Genomic DNA, 21,504 nt, shown 5'->3' with positions numbered 1-21,504 from the left:
GGAAGAAGCGAACTAGGTCTCAGTTAACAAGAACACATCTATGAAAAGCTATTGCATGATGTCACGAATTTCTGAAGGACAAGAGACTGCACTTTGTCAGTTCATTCAGTGTGATTTTGCTAAAAATGATTACAAGGAAATGTCCGAATGAGTGGGGGCAGAAATCAAATTGCTATAATATACCCCCTCCTGGAAGAATCTGCTGTCGGGTCGCCAAGCTCCCCCGTTTTCATGAGAATGATAAACATTATACACGCAAGATAACCAGGCTAACAAACAAGTAAAAAGATCACAATTGCACTTTCCTTTTTCACCCTGAACGAACAGTACAGGTATTAGAATGCAAAGCACAAGCAGCCTAACCACAGCACTTTCCGGCCGGACACACAGCAACAGAAAACAAACAAAACTGCATGACAAGGTCATGATCTTAAGAATGTAGTAAATTCCGCAAAAGCACATTCTATTTTCCTGCATTTTTTTCATTTTAAAAAGTGGGTTTCATTGAGAAAATTCCTTCGTCTTGGAAGAACGCACAGATTGGCTTTTGGGTAGAAGCTGGGAGTGGCGCGGCCGATGCCTGATCCGAGTAGGGGGTGTGCGGGGACCTTTCAGCTACACAGGCAAATTAGAGTTGCGGGAGGTATGAGGTATTCGGGTGCAAACGACTATGCCCTGGGGGACGATGCAGAGGCCCTTTCAGCCCCCTACTCATACAGAGAGAGAGAAGACAGGTGAGCACTGCATTACAAAAAAAAGAGGCAGATCCAAAAACGTTTTTAGAGCATAACCAAGTGCTCAGCAATACAATTGAGTAATCAGCATAACTCATGCACGTCGAGGAATTCTACTCCACAGCCGAGCGAGGAAGGGATTACCGGCCTCCGGAAGCGTTCAGACAGATGTCACCCAGTCACAGGACAAAAAATACGTTATTTGTAGGGTTTGTTTTAGGGTTTGGTTTATTTTTAGTGATTAGCTATTTCTCTGTGAGTCTCAACTTGGTTCCCAGGTGAGAATTGCTCCAATTTGAGTTAAGCACGAGTGAGCTACTTGGCCCGTCTGGCTCGAGCCGCACCTTGCTCACCCGCCTCTATTGTGCAGTACCTGAGCAGTAGATGCCTCTGCTGTAGAACCTTCTGAGGACAATGGCCCTCATCACAACACTTGCGCCAAACCATGGCGCTATTAGCACCATGGTTGCTGCCGGTATTGTAACGAGTCCGCCATGGTGAAATGGGGAAGTACCACCCCATTCCAAGGTTGGCGGGGCGGTACTTCCCCATTTCACCATGGCCCTTCCCCATTCCCATTTTTGCCCCATAGGGCATAATGGGAATGGGGAAGGCGGCAATTACGGTACCCCAAATTGCGGTACCGTAATTAGCACCAAGGTCCCTTTGCGGGTCCATTCCTTAATGGCTGGTAAAACCAGCCGTTAATGTGGGAACCCGCAAAGGGCCCTCGTAATCAGGCGCTAAGGGATTACCGGTACCGGTACCCTTACGAGTACCGGTAATCCCTTAGCGCCAGGGTCGTAATGAGGCCCAATATGTAGTTAGGCTCGGATTGGCCTATAGGGCAATAGGCCCATGGCAGAACCAAAAACGCAAAATACTGGTGTAGGGCAGTTTTTTTGGTCTATGTTGGCCACTTTTTTGGACAAGGTGGGCCAGTTTGATAGTTACTTCACTATACTGGTAGTAGTTTTGACCAGTATTGTTGAATACATATTCTTTAAAATTTTGCATCACATTTTATCAAATAACTCCCCCTTGGGTTCTATTCAAACAGTGTCACAAAAGGAACGAATAGACATTTGCAACGGTGGGCTACTTTTTCATTGGTGCCCGAGACAATTTTATGGCCCAATCTGAACCTGTATGTTGTAAACAACAAGCTATTAGCAGCTGCTCTGTTGTGTAAAGATGCAAAAAATCTTAACTGTGAGACAACCAATCCGTTATTTTGGAATGCAGTCCATAACTATTGCTGTTGGCCCTTAAATTAATCTATCTCACAACAGGCAACTGACTGTGAAAGGATGAAGGTTAAAGGAGGGGGATACAAAGCATTGTTAACCTTGTAGTCGGTCAATAATCCTAGTTAGTCTTCACGACCCCCCTTATGTATTCTCACCTGGGACTCAGTCATATAGTCAGGTGAGGGCCAATAACTAGTGTAATGAACTGCCTGGCACCGTGATCAAGGATGCTACACTCACCTTTGTCAAGGGTTTTGACCCATGTTGAATCCTTAGACTGGGTAGATGTGGGGATGAGCTGGCGCTGCCCATTATTCTATCCCAGAACAAACTAAATCAATAGACAGGGTTGATGTGGGGATGAGCTGTCGCCGCCCACATTCACGCCAGAATCCAGGAGAACTGCGCAGTTGGCACAAGTCCACTCCAAAGATACAACCTTCTTGTGGGGGGTTCCACATCACCACTCTAATGTAAGGATGCATATCAGAATTATAGCAAAAATCTCCTGTCAAATTCAAGACAACTCAAAAATGGATGTAGTACCGACAAATTCCCCAAGGCGGCGCTAGCGGTCTAAACTCTGACAGGGAAACTGTATTTAGGAGTTGCAAGAGGGGCAGGGACTTCAAAGCTTGTTGGTTAATTGAAAATCTTAGCCACCTGCTGTTCCCAGAGGCCAAGAGGCTGAGAACTCTTAACACCCGAGAGACTCACAACAGGAGGCAGGATATCACATGGCCCTTCTAAGTGAGAGGGAGGGGGTTTCCCCTTCAGCCTGGAGGAGAGAGACAATAGCCCCTTTCAGTTGAATGGGGTATGTTAATTTTGAGTGTTTCCTGTCAACAGCCCTCTGCCAGCAAGCAGAGACATGTGATCACTGACCCACCCAGACTTCTGGAGGCGGACCCAAACACTTTGGGGAGTTGAATTGCAACAAATATATATTTTATAGAAACAGTGATAACTTATTGTAACCAAATGACAGGAATGTACAACTTTGAGAGTCTTAGTATGGAAAATGCCCTCACGATTTGAGTCCAAACTCCGATTTGTACCATGTTCTGTGGCAAAACCCCGCTAATTATGAATATTGTAGCCACTGTATTTAAGCTAGAGACATGGAAAGTTACTGGGATATATGTGGAAGGGAAATGTACCTTTGTATAATGTTTGATGAAAAACCAATGTTGCAAAACCCACTAAAATCGAAAATAAGTTGCCATTTTTGAATGCAAGCTCCTAGAAATGCCAGAGTCAGGACAGGGACTATCTTTAGTAATATATGATGTGTGTATGTGATGTCAAACAACTGTGTACCTGGGAAATATGTATTTGGATCAGGAATAGATTTGTGTGCACATTGACCAGGGGAGTGTCATTTCTGCAGGTCATAAAAATGACATCACTCTGACACACTATCCCTTCCCAAATCAGGAACCAAAGAATCTATTGACCGATCAAATCAAAAGAGGGGCAGGCTTAGTGATGCTAGCCTCTCCACCCACTTTTTAAAACACATAAAAAGAGACTGCTGGGACAGGTAGAGACATTCATTTTCCATTTCTGCGGAGCATTTTGACGGCCGACATCCCATCCAGACAGAGACCAGAACCAGGGACCCATAGACTACAGAACTTTGAACCTAGAAGGCCCACTGCAAGCAAAAGTATTCTCAGCAGGCCTTCAGAATCCAGCAAACCTAACCAAACTATTCAACAGCCGGGCGAGCTGTTTGAATTCTTTGCCAAGAACTTTTGCCGGAACCGCAGACCAGACCCAGACCGCTGTGAGCCGAACCGGTGCCTGATTGACCCGCCAAGCAGAGAGAACCGCCGCTGGACATGTTGACCAGATCCATGACGAGGCCCATTCATTTCAAAATTAGGAGTGAGTATCCGCCAGAACTGTGCAGAACCCAATCTCTTAGTTAAAATAATCTAATCCAAACTATTTTAACCTAATTAGAACAGCCTCCTAGAAATCGTGTCATCTGTCAATTCTGCAGCTGCAAGCTGTCACCTGTCCTACTCCTTATAATTTTACCGCAATCGCGATTTACGCACTCGCAAAATTTACCGCGATTTGCGATTTGGCCTGATTTCGTCATCTGTAAAAAGATAGCCGCTTTTGCCTGAACTGCTAAAATTCGTTTGCAACCTAATAACCATCCCTGAACCATTGTTAGGGCTGACCTGAACTGATTTAAAGTGTCTACCACTCACCCTGAAACTCCTATAGGGAATTAAAAGCAATTTTAGCATTTTTCACTTCCTTGCCACCACATTACAAATCACTCTTTCCCGTGTTTTAAAAAGCATACCTGTTGTCTAAGCTTGCTGGGGGGGGGGGGGACTGAATTCCGTATTGTATTTGATTGTATTCCTGAAGACTGTGTGTGTTACTTCCATCTCCTTGCATTGCATATAGGGGGGGTGAATTGCCACCAGGGGAAAAGTGAACATATTAACTCTTGTGAAACCATATCAGTTTATTTTCTGTACTGCATTTATTCCACCTTGCATTTCCTTGAAACCATAAAGCATTTCAGCTACCTCATCCTCTATACTAATTCTAAGTAACAAAATCAGTTTACCAGTAGAACATTTTCCATTGTTGATCACTGTCATATTTTAAGTGTGATATCCAATATTCATTTATTATAAAAGTGTGATAGATATATATTGTTATATTTCTTAAATAAACCTTTTAAATTTGCAAAACAGACCTACTTCTTGGCTCAGTGGGGTCAGGGGGATTCTAAGAGAGGGCTGTTATATAAGGGTTGTCATCCAGAGTACATGAACTGGACCTAAAAATATATCAATAAGGGTTTCCCTCGGAATCCCAGACTAGGCATTGACTTAGCTGTAGTGTTGAAGTGAGGCCGCTTAACACCATCATAGGTATCACTTGGAAATATTAAATGGGTAGACCCCATTTAAAATGAGGGGAGTTCCCTTTCTGTCACTAAGAGATACAAATTAGACTCTTACAGATATGACAGAACATGACCAGATTGATAGAGAGACATTACAAATAAGCAGCTGAGCTAGAAATACCACATGAAGAACTACCAAGGAGCTAAAAAATAGCATTTCTTTTTTTTAAATGAGGACTTGTAGAGGGAAGGATAGCACTATATAACTACTTAATGGAGACTAGTCTCACGGACCATCATTAATGATCTGTTATGTTATCGTATGTTATGTTATTGGGCATTTGTATAGCGCCTTTTACCATTGGTATGATTTCCAAGCACTGTGGGTTGAACGCCCTCTGGGAACGTAGTCCAGGTCAGTGGGTAGTAAATAGTGTGTGGGTGCACTCGGTATGTGTGCAGCCAGGAGAGTTTATGTGGTGCGTAGCTGCATTCTAGTGCTAGGCATGATGCAGTGCTTGTGTGAGATCAGTAGAATGTGTGCAGCAAGGCCAATTGACTTGGGTAGCTGTATTCTGGCGGTGGTGGAGCTTCAGTATGAGATTATGTGTGCAGGTAGGACGATTTTTCGTGGGGTATAATTGTGTTCTAAAGACTGTTGAGGTGTTCATGGAGGTGTGTAAGTATGTGTGCAGTTAGGCCAAATTATTCAATGGGTATAGCTGCATTCTATTGTTTGTTGGTGCAGAGGAGAGAATTAGTCTATTGGTATGTTTGAGCATCTGGGCATAGTGCCGGGAGCCCCTGTTTCTGATACCCTTCCAGTACCTGTCAAGGTGACCGTATCTCCCTTTGGGGTTTGGGGCTTTAGTTCAAACGATAGATTCGGCTTAAGGTGACGACACATCAGTGTCCCTTGCTGGTGTTTGCCTTGCCAGATTCATGCCTGATTTAAGAGTGTATTCCCTTGAAGGTGGAATGGAGACAGTTCATTTTAGTGCTCGAGCATAAGTGCTTTTGGATCAATTTTCCGGGTCCCGGGTGTTTGTTTACAGCAGATGGTTGGGAATTCCCATCCTAGTTTATTTTTTTTGAATTATGAAATTACAGTGCATCACTATCCTCTGTGGGAGCTGAGTGTGCTAGAGCGCTCAAGCGCTCATTTGATGGGGAGTGTAGTGCATATAAAAAAAGAGACAAAGAACAAACCCAATCATAGCAATCATAGCATCAGAGCAAAGGTGATACTGTGCCCCGGGTAGAGATCAGGTTAAGCATCACCTGAACCGGGTACATTACATATCTGTTGTATCTGTCATATCATAGTACCAGATAGCTGGAGATGGATATCTCCTGTCCTGGGATTTTAGTGTAAAACTGGATGGAGGACAAAGAACAAACTGCAAAAGCCCAGTCACAGTGTAGGGGTGCAAATGGTACCATACCCACAGTTTGGAGTCCTGGGTATTAATTCTAGACTGTGTTAGGGTAGCACAATCACTGTGATAGTGCGTAAGGCAACTAGGCATTTATTTCCAAGCATGTAGGCGTCGAGCTGGTGTATGGCATTCAATTTAGTTGATCATTACAGCTAGTTCCTGTCTCCTGGTTGTCTCCCACAGGAGGGTGGCCAGGTGGATGGTTGGGGGAATAGAGTTGTATTGCTGCATACCATGATCTCTGATTTCCCTAGGTTCAGAAGGAGGTGGTTACTCGTCATCTAGTGGTCAATGTCAGTGAGACATGCTGCTAGGTCAGGGGAGGGTGAGAGGTCAATTTGGGAATTCTCAAGATGATTTGTGTGTCATTGGCATAGTTAAAGCAGGTGAGGTTGTGAGAGCAGATGATCCAGGGCAGAGGGATCCTGTAAAGGTTGTAGGGAAGGGGTGAGAGGCAGGCACCTTGGGGTACTCCAGTGTACACTGGGCATGCAGTGGAGAGGATAGAGGTGAGATAGGTGATTTGCTGTCTGTTAGTGAGGAAATCAGCGATCCAGTTGAGCGCCGAGTCTCAGATTGCTAGAGAGTGCAGTCTGTCAAGGGGGATCGGGTGGTTAGCAGTGTCAAGTGCTGCCGAGAAGTCAAGAAGAACAAGTGCTGTGCATCCTTCTGACTCTGCAGTGACTTTGAGGTCATCCCAGATAGAGATCATTGTGGTTTCTGTTCCGTGGCACGGATAGAACCTGGATTGTGCAGGGTCTAGGAAGTTGTTGGTTTTCACAAAACTGGCTTGCTGAGAGTATGCAGTGTGGTCAATGAGCATTGCCAGGTATCGGGTGTTGGAAATGGGCATGTAGTTGTTTGGAAGGAGAGAGTTGAGGGATGCTTTCTTAAGAAGAGGTTTGACATGCGCAGTTTTGAAGGGAGGGTTCTGGGAAGTTGCTGAAGGTATTGGTGTCATTAAGGATGGACCTCTCCAGTTCTCCTGCACAAGTGGAGGTGAAGATTTCTTTGTGGAGACAGATGGGACAAGGGTCAAGAGGGTAGCCGCAGGATCGGCTATCGGATAGTAATTTTATGAACTCCTTGCCCGAGATAGGGTTGAAAGCAGAACGAAGGGTTATCTGAGGGCAGGAGAGTAGAATCTTGTTGTGCGGGTGTTGGGGGTGGATGAAGAGCTTGGAAAGTTTGGCGTTGAGGGTGCCGTCCTGTATACAGCTGTTTGATAGAAGTGTTCAGAGAGGGAGCTGCAGAGCGTTTGTGAGGAGGTGGACAGGACGGAGGTGCATGAAAGGATCAGGAATTCTGTGATGATCCTGTTGAGATCTTTGCTGCTGCTACAGCAACTCAGGATTCTTTAATTGTAATAAGCTTTTTTGGCCTTTCGGATCTCTGATTTGCAATTTCGATGATGGTGGGCGAACACTGATTTGCTTTGCGGCCTTCTGGAGGCTCACCATTTGCACTCGAGGGAGCGGTTATGGGTTTTGATAGTCTTCAGTTGGGGGGTGAACCATATGGGGTTAGGTCCTATGCAGGAGTGAGCAGACTTGGAGGGAGTGAGAGGAAGGAGTGAGACGTTTAGCCAGGAGTCAAAGAGCTCGATGGGTACAGGTCTATCTGTGGCCGGAGGTGATGGGAGAGTGCGTAACATGGCTTCAGCTTCAGGTAGCACCTTGACCTTGTTCCAGCACTTAAACTGAGATGTAGGGATAGAGGAATCCTTGAGGGTGAAGGGGTGTGAGGAGAGAGAATGGTATGCCTGAGTGGTCTGCCCAGATGAGAGGTTTAGGGGTGGACATGGAAATGAGGTCAGAGGAGCTGAACATGGTGTGAAGGGTGTAGCAGCAGAGTGGGTGGGACCTGTGATATACTGGGTAAGTTTGAGTGCCTCAAAAATGTCGACCTGGGGTTGAGTCATGGAGTGGTTGGGCACGTCAAACCAGATATTGAAAGCCCCCCGTAGGGTGAGTGCAGGGGGGTTAACTAATGTGCCAGCTAGCGAGTTGCATGGGCTGTTGACGAAATGCCTATCATATCTGGGAGGCCTGTAGACCAGTAGGAAGCTGACTGGGCAGGAGGCAGAGTTTGACTAGCAGGGATTCACAGTTAGCTGTGCAGGGTTGTGTTTCGGTGAAAGTGACAGAGATGTGTGGTTTGTGGAGGATGGGATTTTCATTTTTGTTTTGAGGTGGAGTGGGGCACTGAAGACACAAGCTCCTTCACCTCAAAACAACAGAGAGGGGATTTTCCATGTTCAGTGGATCAGAAAAAGTGGTGGTAAAAGGGTTTATCACCACTTTTTCACATCCACTGGATTTTCGTACATTTATCAGGTTAAGTTTGGCAACAAGACAGACCTACCAAGTCCACCTGCTGTCCCCGCTCTGCCTAACAAATGAATGCTGGCGCTGATGCAATGGAATCCACCTGAAATGATCAACTTGTAAAAGTTGGCAGATTCCATAGGAATCCATGGTAGATGGCTCCCACAGTCGTCAATTGTGTGAAGCGTTTACACGTTTAATTAAACTTAGTAGAAAAGTAAAGTGTAAAGGTGACTTCTCCTGTGTTTACACTTTATTTTTTCATTAAGTGGAGAAAAGGTTTGAAAATATCGTGGAGGGTACCTTTCCCCAAAGGTTTACACGGATGTGGTCCCTGTCAGTGCAATTAGCATTCTTGTTATTTGACCCTCATATTGTGAATCCTGAAAGAAAAAAGTGCATGTTAGACACTAGGAACACAGATTGGCCATAACGTCAGTTAACTCCTGGATGAGTATCCAGGGGCTGGCTTGTGAAAGCAGCGGGTTTGATCACATTACAATGCAATCTTCACGCTCGGAAACACTGTACAGGTGCGTTATAAATGACTTATCATCTCATATCTTGTAAAATAATTTTTCGGTACCCCTCCAGATTAGACCGAACATATTTGCACTTATTTTATGTGGCCACTTGATGGCAGTATTGCTCTGCCTATGTCTCAATGGACTGTAAGAGAAGGAAGCATGCTAGCAGGTTTCTTCACATGATTGCAGAGGGATCACGAGGAACTGGTGATAGACGTCAGTAGGAGGGTGACCTTATAGTACGTGGGGCCTGAAACCAGCTGCTAACTTTCCACATGTGGGGAGCCTGTTGTGCTGTGTGAAACCTATGATATCTTTAGTTGCGTTCGTTGGGGGAGGAAACTACTGCTGTGAAATCAAGTGTTCATGAAAGTGGCCGGATAATGTCTGTGGGTTTGCTCATGATCCAGTGCAGAAGGATTGTGAACTAGCAGTTTGGTGAAACCTTCCACTTTGGGTGGGGGCACGGGCCTGATGGACATGTGTTCTTTCCCTTTCACTGTTGGCCTGGCAGGCTAAACAGCAATGGTCTGGAGGACTCCCCAGTGATATGATATGATATGTAATTTATAACGGCCAAGTGTTTCTAGCCGCGATTGACAGTGGCTTGATTCATTCAAACCCTTCCACCAATCACTCTTCCGTTTCGTAAAACTGAAACAAGAGCTGCCCTATTTCTGCATGTACATCATTCTATGTCAAGACTGGAGGCAAGTATTATGCTTCATCTTCAATTTATTACTCCTTAGCAGTTTCACCAAACACAAGAAAACCCTTGAAAAGTAACATCAAAACACTTTTCTTTTTCTTGAAACTACAAATCCCGAAGTCTCTGTAGTCCTATCCATATCCAGTCCAGCTATGGCACTCTTCCTGTTCCTGGACTCCTCCTCTTCTTTTACTGCTCTTCAGCAGATAAGTACCATTTCTCCTTTTCTCTGTGTATTACAGGTTAATGAGTTGTGACCGTATAATTAGAAGAGATACGAGTGAATTAGTAGCTATAGAATGTGCATGTATACTTGTAGTGTTTTATGAAACATTTCTAACGTGAAGTATAAAGTGGAAACTGTTTAACTAGGTCGCAACTTGCAGCGACCGACGAGCGAGAGGTCTATCAGGGCAATGCAATCACGTTGCAGTTCATGGGACACCCACAGCAGAGTATTTTAGTAAAAAAGTAAGCTCTGAGGCAGACGAGCCCGTGCCAAACTACCGGCATGCCAGGGGGCTCGCCCAGTCTCGCAGTAGCAGGATAATACGGCCCCCTCCCTCATGAGGGCGCAGCCAAGCGCAAGCGCATAGCTCCGACCCCTTCTTTGGGAGAGGCGGGGACGGAGCATTGCCTCGCACAGGAAGCTCGATTAAAGCGACGAGCATATGCGGTGAGCAACGCCGGCTGGGCAGTGATAATAGTATTAAAATAATCTTTGGCAGCGAACGCTACAAATTATAAGTAACATCACGAACGCTGCAGTCATAAGCGGCTGGAAAGAACAGATCAGCTGATCTGAGCACTCGAAAGAGCAGAGAAGCGGCAAAGAATACCGCAGGACTGAGAGGAGTCCCTCTCATTGAGATTTGGCCCCAGACAGCCTATTAGAGAGGCAGAAAGCCACAAGAAACATTAAGTGCAACTGGTGCTTACCACGAGGAGACAATAAAAAAAATACATATAACATATATTAGAAAAATTTAAGCATCGTACGCAAAGCAGCTGTGGGCGTGCAAGAGACCTGAATAGGGTACCAAGCACACAGCACGAAAGATGTCTGAATTTGAGTGTAGAGAGGGGGAGCAGCCCCTAGACCTCGCCGCCAGCTTTAAAGAAGTCCTGGGGAGCTCGTTGATAGATGCTGTAGCACAAGGGGGGAGAATACTGAGTCAGCCCCGAGAGAGCACTATAAATAATGACAGCACACCCACAGGACCCTGGGAACGAGGGCATAAGGGGAGTAACCAGACGCGCAAGAGGAAGGCCTCTACTGACCCCCCAGGTCGACCATATCGGGTGGAAAAGAAGACCCCAGAGGCAGTCGACGCCTTTGCCAAGCTGAAAGAAGCCTTTATGGAGAGGCAGACAGTGCCAAGCCTCATGACCCCCTTCCCAGTGTAAGAAAATATGGGTGAAGAAGACCCAGGCTCAGAAGAAGAGCCAGCTGAAGGTGAGCTATCTTCCCATGAAGAGGAAGAGAAAACAGAGGAGGATTGGGCCAAACCCAGTGGGGGTAAGAAAGCCCAAAAAGAAAAACACCTGGACGAAGAGCCAGAAGGGATCTTGGATATGTTTGATCCAGACAATATCAGGAACCCTGATCCTCTGACTGGCAGCCCTCCCACAGAGTAACGCAGTACATGGGTATCAGATTAAGAAAGGCCCTAGACAAGAAGATAAAGCAGCGTCTACGAGCAGAATGCCCGCAGCCAGACCTCCCAGTGAAGGTGGCAGAAACACCAGATCTGGACCCTAAAATGTTGACCTTCGTGTCAAAGACCAGCAAGGACCCACAAAAGGGGATTGAGAAGTCCTGGAGGAGCTGCCAGGAAAATGTTCTAGACATAGCCGGACCACTGACTAAGATAATGGACCTGGTGGAGAGGGCCAGGGATACTGGAGAAGAAGTAAATCCTGAAGCCCTAGCCAATTGGGCTCAGAGGGCAGTCTGCCTGCTAGGCAATGCAAACTGCGCCATCTCGTCCGAGAGGAGAGGTTTGCTACTTAAAATAGATCCAAAATTGAGCGACCTACCATCCTATGAAGCCAGTGAAGCGGCACAGGATCTCCTTTTCGGGGAGACCTTCATCAAGGAAATGGGCCGGTTCGTCAGCACCTACACTTCGCTGGGGAAGGCGCAAGCGTCTATATGAAAAATCTTCCCCGGCACAGTTTTTGCCGGGACCAGTCACTACCCGAGTCGAGCAGACTCCTTCTTCCCGGTCAGAGGAAGTTTCCCGCATGGGTGCAGAGGAAGAGGAGCTGAGGCCAAAGCTTTACACCAGGGGAGAGTCACGAAATACCCACCAGTGGGAGGGAGAACAGTGCTCTTTTGGGACAGCTGGCACACGCTTTCCAGTTATACTTGGGTTTTGCAAACCATCAGAGGTCTGCAGGTAGTGTTTATTCAGCAGCCTGTACAGATACACTGGCCTCAGCAGCCACACGTAGCGCAAGCAGAGCAGGAAAGTCTAGAAAATGATTGAGGCTATTGGACAGGAAAGGAGCCATAGAGAGATGTGGGGCACCTCCCGGATTTGTGAGCAATATGTTCCCGGGCCACATAAAGGAAAAAGTGCAACCAGTCATAAACATAAAAGAGCTGAACAGCTGGATCGTATACCTCCACTTCAAGCTGGAGGGAATACACCAGCTCAGTAACTCCCTAAGAGAGGGAGACTGGCTAACGAGATTAGACCTGAAGGACACATACCTGACCGTACCAGTGCAAGAAGAGTTCAGGACCTTCCTGGCTTTCCACTGGAACAAGCAGCTCTGGCAATTCAGGACAATACTCTTCGGACTAGCTTCAGCTCCCTTGGCTTTTACCAAGCTGATGAAACCAGTAGTAGGCTATCAGGATGATTATATACCTGGATGGCCTACTGCTCTTAGCGGAGGAGCGAGAGGTGGTAGTTTACCAGACAGATGGGTGCAAGAACTGCTTACGTCTCTAGGATTCCTGGCGAACGTGGAGCAATCAGACACCATGCCAGCGCAAAGACTGGACTTCCTAGGATTCATCCTGGATATCAGAAAAGCGACACTGAAGTTACCAGCCGGAAGATAAGGGACATCAAAAGGGAGATCAGAGACTGGTTGAGCAAGCACACAATATCGCTCAGAGTTCTGGCGAGCATAACAGGAATGCTAGCAGCTTCGATCCAAGCTATATTCCCAGGTACCTTGCACTGTCATGCACTGCAGAGACTCAAGATCAAGCTTTTGCAGCAGGGTCTGAAATATCACCAGCAGATACTCTTAGATCAAGAGTCCATTACAGAACTGTAATGGTGGTTGAAGAATATGGACTCCTGGAATGGGCGTGCCATTTTCAGAGATCGGCAGGACCTAGTGATAGTGTCAGATGCCAGCCAAATTGGCTGGGGAGCGAGCTGCTGGTCACTGGAAACAGGAGGGAAATGGAGCGAAGAAGAGCCCTGCTTTCACATAAATAGTTTGGAACTCCTAGCAGATTCCTTCGCGATCAAGGCATTCACAAAAGGGAGAATGAGTTCATGTGTCCTTCTCAAGATGGACAAGATATCAGAGGTCAAATACATAAACCCCCTAGGTGGAACAAGATCTAGATTGCTAGCGGAGCTAGCAAAGGATTTTTGGCACTTTTGCCTGCATTCGAAAACATCAGTGACAGCAAAATATCTGCCAGGGTCACTGAACGTGGTGGCCGACTGGAACTCGTAGTACCTGACAGACTCCAGCGACTGGAGACTGGACACAACAGTTTTTTCAGCGCCTGAATCATATGTGGGGCCCAGTCCACACAGATCTATTTGCATCTTGTCTCAATGCGGAAACACCCAGCTATTTCAGCTGGAGGCTGGACCCAGACGTGCAAGGCACGGACGCATTTCTTTAAGAATGGACAGGCGATCTACACTACGTGCTCCCCCCCCCATTCATGATGCTGAGCAGAGCACTTAGGAAATGTCAGAGGTAGAGAGCGCCACTGTGGAAGTCACAGGTTTGGTTTCCAACTTTAATTCAACTGACGACAGACATACGACTTCTTATGGTCCCAGTTAGGTCATCTCATCCTCTGAGAGTGAGAGGGACTCTCCTGCTTATAGCGTGCAGGATATCAGGTGATGCTGGGCGCTGCCAGGCATTTCATTGCAAGCTGCAGAGCTCATCGCAGAGTACTGGGAAACATCCACTAGAAGGAGCTACGACGTGGCTTGGGCCAAGTGGTCAAGCTGGTGTAGAGGCAGAAATGTTCATCCCATTTCAGCACCTATAGTAGCAACACTGAACTTCCTAGCACATCTTTTGCAAGAAGGAAAAGCGTTTTGTACCATTGGGGTGTACAGATCAGATATTTGAGCAGGACACCTGCCAGTCAAAGGGGTCCCAGTGGGAGAGCACCCAGCAGTGGCAAGGCTCATAAGAGGAGCGAGATATAAAGCGCCACCAGAGCCGAGATATAATAACGTTTAGGATGTTACAGTAGTGCTGCGCCTGTTGGCAAGCTGGCCAGCAGATAGATACCTGTCATTAAAGCAACTGTCCAGCAAGTTAGCAATGCTGTTATGCTTGGTATCATGCAAGCGAGTAGCAGACGTCAAAGCACTAGAGATTAACAGGAAATCCTTCGGGCCGGAAGGAGTGACTTTTTCAATAGTCAAAAGAACTAAGACAGGGACTACCACAGTGCATTATCCATATTTCCAGGGTAACCCCTAATGGTGTGTAGCAAGATGCATTAAAGAATAGGAGAGCAGGACGGTAGAGTGCAGGCTATAACTAGGGGGTTGTCCTCCCCTCTATGATTAAAAGGAATGCACCAATGATTAAAGTGCAAACAGGTTTTAGACCATTTTGGATGCCGTACAGTTAGGGCAACCATTGTTAGAAGCAGCATGCTCGCTGCTGGTGAACACACATCTCTTACACATGTGAAAAGTGTCAGCTTTTTATTATTCATTGGCTGATGCTTTTTCTTTTTCACAACATTTAAGTATTTATATATACACATGGTAGTACATGATGACAGTTGTAATGAACCAACAAATGATTATGTTAAAAAGTTCAATGGAGCATGTTTACAGGTAACTTGTAGTGTAAACCATCAGATTATATATTTAGCGAACAACTTGTTAATAGGTGGAATGTGCCATATGGTTAGATACAGAAAACACAGAATGAGAATACAATTAGGGGAGACAATGGTTATAGGTCTCCTATGAGCAGCTGAGATCTGACCTCATATTTGGTCCTACGTCTGAGTAGAATGTTAGAAATATGGGTGCAGCATAAAGAGCAGCCCATGAAGGTACTGGGTCTATGTGCTGCTGACGTTTCGGCAGGGTGGATGGACGCCTTCTTCTGGGGCCAAAAAAAGTCAGGGAACTCTGTGTTAGGGAGACAAAGAGAGTAAAACAAGTAGGGAGATAGTGTTAAACCAGTAACGGGTTGCTGAGGTAGGTCAGTAAGGAGTAGCCGAATACTATAAACATGTCCTGTCTAGTTCCAGAAGGCAACTCAACTCACCACTGTTCATGCTGTGAGTAGGAGTGGATGAATCAGGGATCTATCATCGCAGGGCCGGCAGGAAAAGTAGGAGATGCCGCGATGGGCGAAGGTTGTGGAAGCTACCGCAATGTGGGCGGAAGGCCTGGGGGGTCAGGCACTGGCCCCCTAGTGATGGAGCCAGGGTCCCGTTGGATCCACGATGACACGAGCCTAGAGTGGACAAAAAGGGGCACACAGATCACTGGGTGTCCAGAGGAGTAGATCAGAGTAAATGAACAGAAAAAGGGCAGTGACCACATTCGGGGTACTGAATTTAGCTGGAGGTAATATATGAATAGAGCCCAATGCAGGAGGAGGGCTGGATCACTGTAAGCTCGGGGTGAGATCATCAATACTGGATGGCAAAAGTCAATACCGTCTGGTTCGCCCTGGGTAGGGATACAGAAGGAAAGGGTACGTGGGTGAGGAGCCTGGCAGTCTGAACGAGGGTAATCAGGAGAGGCGTTGGGCAATGTAATGGGCACTTACCTCCGAAAGTCAGGGCAAACAGGAGCAGGACTGGTGTCAGGAAATGGCACCTGTGCTGGCTCTGGGGAAAAGAGCTGCTTAAATATGCAGTTGTGCATGCAGCCTAAGCACATGCGCATAGCGGTAGTGTCTCGTCTGTGTCGGGACAGGGATCAGTGTCTCGAGGCATCAGTGCTGGTGCTTCAAGGCGTAGTGGCTCCCTGCAGCTTATTCTCCATAAGGCCCTATGGGTGGGTCGTAGAATGTAGAGTGCATAGGGAGAGCCGTGGGTCTGCCAAGTGGTGTGGCATTGGGAGGCACACACAGTCCATAAAAAAATGAAGGTGGGCGGAGAGGGGATGCTGCCTGATCTGAAGGGCCAAAGGAGATCGGCTGAGTGGAACGTTGTGGGCGAAAACTCATGAGCAGACATGGGGGTGCATGAGGTAAAGCATAAAAATGCTTCCAAATTCACGAATGGAGCAGGGGGAGTTTCAGTGGGAGGGGTGTGTAGGATGAGTGCTCAAGAGTCCAGTGAGAGAGGTTCACGATAAAACACACAGTTCATTCGTGGAATGCATACACAGAAAAACAATATAATCCAAGTGGATCAAGGTAGTCAATGGTGGTATGAATGTAGGCGTTGACATCATGTCAAGAGTCGTATCAGTGCAAGTGCAAAGGTCAAAATCTGGTGTATCTATACATGAGGGTGCATCTGTACAAGTCACCACACAACATATCGTACCATTTGAAGAGTGCTAGCATTAGTGCTTGATTATTAGAACAGCAAAACCAGATAAACATAAAATGAAATGAAATGATCAACATAAAATGAACCAAAATTAAACACAAGGTAATGACTTGACAATAGTCCACAAGTAGACCAAATTAGGAAAAGGGTCTAAATCACAATGGCAAGAAAGAAGCTGAATTGCATGTCTAAAAGTGTGAACGTAACCGCTCTCATGGTGTAATTAATGATGTTCAAGGTCCTACTGGGAGGAGTAATCTATAAGTCAGTAACATCATAGGTAAAGGGAGCTTGTGGCCTATGAGAAGTGTTTCTGGCCTACAGGGAATGATGAACAAGGCTGGTGGGTAGGGTGTGGTCCAGCGAGGACGCAGGAGTAAGAGGACTATGGGGGTTGGGTGTTGAAAAGTCCTGGTTGAGCCTCATGCAGGCCATTCATGGTAGATTTCAGTTTGTGCATCCACCAAGCTTCTTTGTAATTCAGAGCGTTACTCTTGTTGGTTTTGCTTTGAACTTTGTCCACCACCCACCAGGAGAAGGAATCCAGATTGTGATGATGTTGGTTAAAGTGGTGGACCAGAGGGGCAGTGAGGGTTTTACAGCGTATTCTTGATCTGTGCTCACAAATGCGTTTGTGAACGGGTCTTGAAGTTTGTCCTACATAACGTAGGCCGCAAGGGCATTGGATCACATAAATCACATTGGTGGATTTACAGTTGGAGAAGTGCCTGATTTTCCAATCTTTGCCTTCAATGGTGAAGGAATTAAGTTTCTTAGTTTGTCTGCATACCGTGCATTGACCACACGGGTGGTGTCCAATAATCTCTCTCATGTCCCACAATGTGGAGCGAGCCGGGGTTTTGTAGGTTTTGGCACTGGTAAGTAATTCTTTGAGGTTTTTTGACCTCCTGAGTGCCATGCATGGTTTGGGTTCCATTGGAAGAGTGAGTTGGACAAGAGGCCAAGATTTTTTAATGAGGGATTTGAGTTTCGAAGTAGTCGGACAGAAGGTGGTACACAGGTCATAATGTTCTCTGGAGTTGTACTGTGGACTTTAGGTGTCAAGAGGGCCTCTCTTGGTGTAAATCTTTCTCTTTTCTGGGTGTTTTTTATACGTTTTTGGGTATCCTCTTGAGATCAATTTTTGCTGTAGTTCGTTAGAATGTTTTTGAAAGTCATCCATTTGAGTGCAATTGCGATGGATCCTCAAAAACTGCCCGTAAAGAAGATTATCTCATAGGCTTTTGGGGTGGTGGCTGACGTAATGCAGGACGGTGTTTCGATCCGTGGTTTTTTTGAAAATAGAGCATTCCAGTTTATTATTCTTATGTGTTATGGTAAGATCCAGGAAGTTCATCTTCTGGTTGCTTTTGTTAATGGTGAATTGAATTTCAGTGGTGCGTAGATTCAGCCATTCGAAGAGTTGCATCAGAGTGTTGTCTTCCCCTTTCCAGAGGAAGATAATGTCGTCAATGTACCGGAACCACAGCGTCACAGAGTCAAGGTATGGATTGGCGATATTGAGGACATGTGTCCGTTCAAATTCGGACGTGAAGATAATAGCCATGCAGGGGGCAAACACTGCACCCATGGCTGTGCCACATGTTTGAAGATAGAAGGTGTTGTTGTATTCGAACAAATTGTTGGTGAGGGCTATTTCAAGTAATTTGATGATAAAGCTGATAGGTACCCGTCTCTGTGTCATGTACTGTGTCAAATGGTGTCTTATACATTCCAATGCTTGTTGTTGGGGAATCGAAGTATACAGGCTCTTGATGTCTAGAGATACTAAGAGGTCTTCTGATGGATTAAATGGCTGGTTTTCAAATCTGGTAATAGTGTCCATCGTATCTCTCAGGTAAGTAGGGGTGCGCTGGCTCATGGGTTTGAGAAAATAATCAATAAATATTCCAATAGGTTCAAGAATGGAGCCGCATCCCGATATGATGGGTCTACCCGGGGGAGTCTGGCTGTTCTTGTGGATTTTGGGAAGGGCATAAAGTACAGGAGTTCTACCCTCAGATGTGTTGAGAAAGGCCTCTTCCTTATCAGTAATCCAGTTGCGTTCCAGCGCATATCTGGTCACTTCTTGGATCTTATTTTTTATGTCTGTTGTGGAGTACTTTTTCAGTTTTCTGAAGTTACCTTCCTCATTCAGGAGGGACATGACCATGGCATTGTACTGGGTGTTATTTTGTACTACAACGCCACCTCCCTTGTCGGCTGGTTTTATCACCAATGTTTTGTTGGCGCCTAAGGTGGATAGGGCTTTTCTTTCCCCTGAGGTCAGATTCTGCTTGTGTCGATCCGGCGTAGATTGTAGTTTCCCAATTTCTTGTCGGATGCATTTCGGAGGATCGAAGCAGGTGTTTCAGCGTCTCTGGGGAGAAAATCAGATTTTGGTCTGAGGCCGGTGTCCTCGGGTCCAGTCGGGATGTCTTTGGCAAGAAAAAAGGCCTTTCTCCTGATGGTCTAAAAAAAATTGGTGAGTTCAAGGTCCACTTTAAACCAATCGGTGTGGTTGGTGGGAACGAAAGAGAATCCTTTTGCTAATGGTGATATTTCATCTTTAGTCATCAGGGAGCCTGAAAGATTGAAAATGGGGGTTGTTGTTAGCGCCTCCGGTTGTTCCTGTGGCGTCTGTCATTGAGGGAAGTTGTAGAAGGGAAACTGTGGAGGATGGGGTGGGCCCCAGTACCCTCCTCTGGGACCCCCGTGGCCTAAAAAAGGCATATTTGGTGGTTTCAAGAATGGTTGATTTTGGCCAAAGTTTGCTTGGCGCCCTCTGGCCTGTGATTGATCGTCAGTTGAAGAGTCAGAACAAGAGGTATCAGAGAAGGACACACCCCTGCGTCTACTTCTTGTGCCCCACCCTGTTGGCCATGGGTTATTTATCCTTTATATCTTTGTAATCTGCGGCAAGGTAAGGGTAGATATGTTCAATTTTGAAATTCTTAATGTCCTTAGCAAGTTTTTTGTGCTTTTTTTCTAAGGTTGAAGCCATGAAGGTGTCTAGTTCTTTATCGATTTCTTTTACTTTCTCACGGGCATTGGTTAGAGTTTCATCAGTGAGGAATTTTGTTTCTTCCGTCTTAAGATCTTTAAGGATGTGGGCATGTACCCTCTGTTCGGTGGTGATTGTGAGAGCCATGAGATCTCGGCTACATTTGGTTGCGATTTTGCTGAAACCCTGGAGATATTCTTGATCATCTAAAAACAATACCGGCTCATTCCTTATTATGAGGCCAGGTCTTCTCCTGTGGCTGTTGATGCTAAATGCGGTAGAGTGCAGGGTATCCAGTATTACACAATTGTTAATAGCACGCAGGAAGCCTTTTCAGGCGTAGGGACAGCCACCATAGTGAAGTGGGTAAGGGAAGTGATGCAGATAGCAGGCATTGATTTAAGCATGTAAGGGGCAAATTGAGTGAGAGGAACGATGGCATCCAGAGCCTTCAGAGCAGGGGTATCCCTGAGGGAGATTATGCAAGCAGCTGATTGGGCTAGCTACAATACATTTAAAGAGTTTTATTTGAAGCTGATTGAGGGTTTGGCGACAACTGTGTTGGGAAGCTTTGAACAAGCATAATGCTTGCCTCCAGTCTTGACATAGAATGAATATTACCCCTGCTAATTGCGCAGGGAGTATTAATTCTATTAAAGACTAGGAGGCGAGCATTAAATTCCCACCCTGTCATGTATTGTTGAGAATGTATGTAATACATAGTGAGTACTACATTACATGGACGCCACCCTGACATTATTAATTGTATGATCCTTAGGGGAAGATCAGAAGAACAACTGAAGATCATGGAGCAACAGGCACCAGAACCTGGGAGACGCAGAATAGTGCAAGCAAGAGGCAGCTACCGTGAGTCTGCAGCAAGTTTAAGTTGTTCGCCCTGCTGGTTGGACATTGTTGATAGTTCAAGAGACAGTTCAGACCACGTAAAAGCAAGGAGGAGTCCAGGAACAGGAAGAGTGTCATAACTGGACTGGATATGGATAGAGACTTTGGAATTTGTAGTTTCAAGAAAAAGAAAAGTGTTTTGATGTTACTTTTCAAGGGTTTTCTTGTGTTTGTTGAAACTGTTGAGGAGTAATAAATTGAAGATGAAGCATAATGCTTGCCTCCTAGTCTTTAATAGAATGAATCTATACAATATTTTATACAGACTTTGTCCATAACTTGGAATATGTTGGCAGTAACGAATTCTGGCACAGAGCCGTTAATGCAAAGGGAAATGGAATGAAATTATACATTGCTATGTATAATGTTTGGACGATTGCTGAGAAATCATTGGACATAAACATATAGCAAATGCCAACTCGGGGATGTCCCTTGGGAACGTCACTCCTAGGAAAAAGGAAAAAACTAATATTCATTCATTGGTGGATTTATGGATCCTTTTCTGCTAATCTGTGCCTTTTATGCTATTATTTTCTCTATCCAATATGTTAGTATTTATTTTTAATGATTAATTGTTGTTCAAATGTAATTTCTTACGTCATGTGAAAAGCTTATAATAAGCTGTAACACATTAGTAATAAATTAAATTAAATTAATAGAATGAATACTCCATGCGCAATTAGCAGGGGTAATCTTCATTGAGCGGTGTCAGGTAATATTGTCCCCATAAATAATGTCACCATACATATAGTCGCTGGGAGACGGCATAGGCGACATTATTTATGTGTATAATATATGGGGTAAATGGGAGCGGAGGTTGCGGGGGTGTCCCACTCCCTTTAAAAAAATGTACAGGTTGCTGGGGTGTCCCACACAGGTTCCATATCATAATGTTGCCGGAAAAAAACAGCACCATTCTTGCATGGCGACATTTTTGCGGGGAGATTATCACAGTGGAACCCACTGA

The sequence above is a fragment of the Ambystoma mexicanum genome, chromosome 10, assembly GCF_040938575.1.
Source record: "Ambystoma mexicanum isolate Mex_15411 chromosome 10, UKY_AmexF1_1, whole genome shotgun sequence".
Classification (NCBI taxonomy): domain Eukaryota; kingdom Metazoa; phylum Chordata; class Amphibia; order Caudata; family Ambystomatidae; genus Ambystoma; species Ambystoma mexicanum.
The sequence above is the reverse complement of the archived record's forward strand: the minus strand, read 5'-3'. Positions refer to the sequence as shown.